Source organism: Bison bison, unplaced genomic scaffold (genome assembly GCF_000754665.1).
Source record: "Bison bison bison isolate TAMUID 2011002044 unplaced genomic scaffold, Bison_UMD1.0 scf7180017864135, whole genome shotgun sequence".
NCBI classification, from domain to species: domain Eukaryota; kingdom Metazoa; phylum Chordata; class Mammalia; order Artiodactyla; family Bovidae; genus Bison; species Bison bison.
Genome location: NW_011494707.1, coordinates 176,718 through 180,608, shown reverse-complemented (window position 1 = coordinate 180,608; position 3,891 = coordinate 176,718). Strand labels below are relative to the sequence as shown.

The window sequence follows — 3,891 nt, the reverse complement described above, 5'->3', positions numbered from 1 at the left end:
TTATTTTTTATTCCCTCTTGGTCTGAGCATTGAAAATCTAGCATCTTGGAAACCCCTCAGTCCAGGACAAACTAGGACAGTTTCACCACTGTCTGAATTAACCACATAACAATGGTGAATAGACAGGAGCTGCAGCTTCTCTTGTTTTGAAAATACAAGGTCAAAGTAATACATGTGTAAATTAATTTTAATTTGTGAGAATTCAAATTTTGTTTTAGAGAGTTCAACCAAGTCATGGAAGTACTGTGTTGCCATGGATCATCAAATGTATTTCATGATTGAACTCACTCAGGGGAAGGGTGAGAATGTTTGTTTCATTGTTTGTTCTTTCCAGAAGTCTGCAACTCAAGGGAGTTATCATTCTACATTAAATCAAAAACCTCTAAACACCTTCATCGTAATGAAAAAATCTTTCACAATGGACAGTTTGAAAAATGTAAAAGTTATTCTCCGTCACTGAGATTTTATGGGGAAAGCTGGTTCTAAGCACTACCTTTCTAAGCTTCCTAATAAATCAACACTATTGAAAACATTTAAAAGTGTCACTGTGGCATAGAAATTATCCCCATAGAAAATTATGACTTTTTTTCGCTTTTCTATTGCTTCAAGAACACTTTACAAAATTGCCAATGTCTGCCACTCCTCCAAACCCTATAGCAGATGTGAACAGAATCATATATTGGAAAACATGACGGCTGTGCATTCATAAGAAAGTCTTATCGAACAAAATGCATTAATGCTTCCTAGTTGTATTGGGATTTATAGTAAATCATCAGGAATCATATTCTAGGGGATTTAAAAGAGACTTAGAATCTCTTGACTTAAAATACTTAAAGGAGAGCAGGTCTGAGGATTTATAGAGTTTACAAATTTGCTAATACTCAAAACATTATTCTAGAAAGTCTTTATTAAGCAAAATAAATAACACCTTTTATCTTTCCAGAGGGAAACTTTAACTTCTAAGAGGAAAGTTCTTTGGAAGGAATGTGTTGCTTTCACATTCCATTCAATCAAAAAAAGCTGGCTGATGACATACTACAGTTTAATTCTTTTAAGAGGCCCACTGGTGAGGGTTCATTTATCCTTGTCTGATTTATGAGTTAATCTTGGATCAAACAAAGATTGATAGGTAAACCTATGTCAGTTGATGAAGTAAATATTCCACAAACACCTTGCAGTGAAATATTAACTTGTTTGGACATTTCTGAACCTTCAGATAAGTAACATTTCCGGGAGGGAAGCTAGTCCCCTATTTCTATCATGCTTTAATTATACATTTGGTTCTAATCAAAGACCTGAGAGGAACTTTCTACTTTTTCATTAAATTACTGAGTTGGAAGAAAATTTAGACCATTAGATTCAACTTCCTAAATTTACCTGAGAAAACTGGAGCCATGGCTTGGCCAAGGTTACAAGGTTCAAGGTGCTCATCTCATGGGGAAAACACTGAATGCTAAATTTGATCTACCCAAAAGTCACTTATGTGAATTTCCCTCAAATTTTAGCCTATTATATTATTTGGAAAATGAAAAGTTTGGTTTGGGAAAGAGAGGCTTTAGAATTTAAAGGCATAATATGTATAAATTTCATAGGGTCATATCAGATATGTATAAACTAGAACTCTGTTCTTTTTCTAATAACTTATTTTCTCTCAGTCTTCATTACTGTTTCTCACAGAAGATTGAAAAATTATTTTTTAATTGAAGCATAGTTGATTTACAGTATTAATGTTAGTCTCCAGTGTATAGCATGGTGAATCCAAATTTATAGATTATATTCCATTTGAAGTTAAATCTTTAAAAAGAAGAATGATATTTTTGTTTTTATTTATTTTTAAACATTAAACATTTTTTAATGGAGTATAGTTGATTTACTATGTTGTGTTACTCTCTGCTGTGGAGCAAAATGAATCAGTTATATATATACATACAACATACATCCACTCTTTTTATATTTTCCCCCCATAAAAGTATTGAGTAGAGTTTTCCGTGCTATGCATTTTATGTCCTTCAGTTCAGTTCAGTCGCTCAGTTGTGTTCGACTTTTTGCTACCCCATGAATTGCAGGACACCAGGCCCGCTGTCCATCACCAACTCCCTGAGTTCACTCAGACTCACATCCATCGAGTCAGTGATGCCATCCAGCCATCTCATCCTCTGTCGTCCCCTTCTCCTCCTGCCCCCAATCCCTCCCAGCATCAGACTCTTTTCAATGAGCCAACTCTTCGCATGAGGTGGCCAAAGTACTGGAGTTTCAGCTTCAGCGTCATTCCTTCCAAAGAAATCCCAGGACTGATCTCCTTCAGAATGGACTGGTTGGATCTCCTTGCAGTCCAAGGGACTCTCAAGAGTCTTCTCTGACACCACAGTTCAAAAGCATCAATTCTTCGGCGCTCAGCTTTCTTTACAGTCCAGCTCTCACATCCATACATGACCACTGGAAAAACCATAGCCTGGACTAGACGGACTTTGTTGGCAAAGTAATGTCTCTGTTTTTCAATATGCTATCTAGGTTGGTCATAACTTTTCTTCCAAGGAGTAAGCATCTTTTAATTTCATGGCTGTAGTCACCATCTGCAGTGATTTTGTCCTTATTAGTTATCTATTTTATTTATGCACCCTCCCATTTCCCCCACCCTTCCCCCTGTGGACATAAGATTGTTTTCTACATCTGTGACTCTCTTTCTGTTGAAAATTTTTATTTCTACATATTCCAATCCCTTCCACCTTAAAACTGAATAGTTCTCAAGTCCAACAGTTTCAAATATGCGAGTCCAGTTTGGGTAAAATGGATTCAGTTACTGCTGGATTCCCAACACTGTGCAGTTGAATGATCTTTCTTTTTCTCTTTCTCTGAGCCCGCATCCCTCCTTCCTCATCCTCCTCTGGCATGGATGACATCTGCAGCCTGTAGTAAAACACCTGCCATGAGGAGAGGATTGGCCTGAATGCTTTTGTCCAAACCCTGGCTTGGTTTTTGGTACAGAGCATATCTCACCACTAGTGCCCTACAAGGTGACTCTTTTGGTGACTCTGTTCATAAGGCTCTTTAGCTAATTGTGAGATACCCAGGGCTTCTAAGATGCCCAATACTCCAGCCAATGCTTGTGTGATTCTTTCAGCTTCTTGAGGGGCTCAGTGCCTCCATTATTCATGCTCTCAGCCACCATTTAAAGAAGATTGTCTGGCCACAATAAGCCCTAACGGATCCTTCCCATATCTGAAATGGAAAGAGAGAACAGACCCAGGTAACACACAGGCCCTTTCTTTTCTTACCTTTTTCAGGTTAGTTGCCATTTCTCTTTGACTCTCCTTTCTTACCGCCCAGCATAAAAGGGCCCATTTGTGGGCTTTATTCCATGGCCAACTCCTATGGGAACAAGAAAGCCCCTGAAATTAACAAATCTTGAAACATCAGATCTCCAAATTTCATGGCTAGACTGACTGAATGCTACCTTTTAATGGATAAAGATAAACATCTTCCTTCTTCAAACTCTTCAGGCTCAAATACCCATTTATCTCTCTTTTTAAATTACAACATAGTTAATTTTGTGTGACCTTGTGGTGTAATGGTAGCATGTCTGACTCCAAGTCAGAAGGTTGTGTGTTCAAGTCACGTCGGGGTCAGATCGGTTTTTTGGGCTTCCCTGGTGGCTCAGACAGTAAAGAATCTGCCTGAAATGCAGGATGCCTAGGTTCGATCCCTGAGTCAGGAAGATCCCCCAGAGAAGGGAATGGCTACCCATTCCAGTATTCTTGCCTGGAGAATTTCATGGACAGAGGAGCCTGGCAGGCTACAGGCGAAGGGTTTGCAAAGAGTTGGACACAACCAAGTGAGTAATACACACATATAGTTAATTTATAATGTGTTAGTTTCAAGTATATATCAAAG

General features: G+C 38.3%; 1 non-coding gene across 1 annotated transcript; it reads left to right on the top strand.

The window, feature by feature from the left end:
* The first annotated feature begins 3,554 nt into the window (after positions 1 to 3,554).
* TRNAW-CCA lies at positions 3,555 to 3,626 on the top strand. Its single transcript has one exon. It is a non-coding gene; the product is annotated as a tRNA-Trp (tRNA).
* Positions 3,627 to 3,891: the final 265 nt, after the last annotated feature.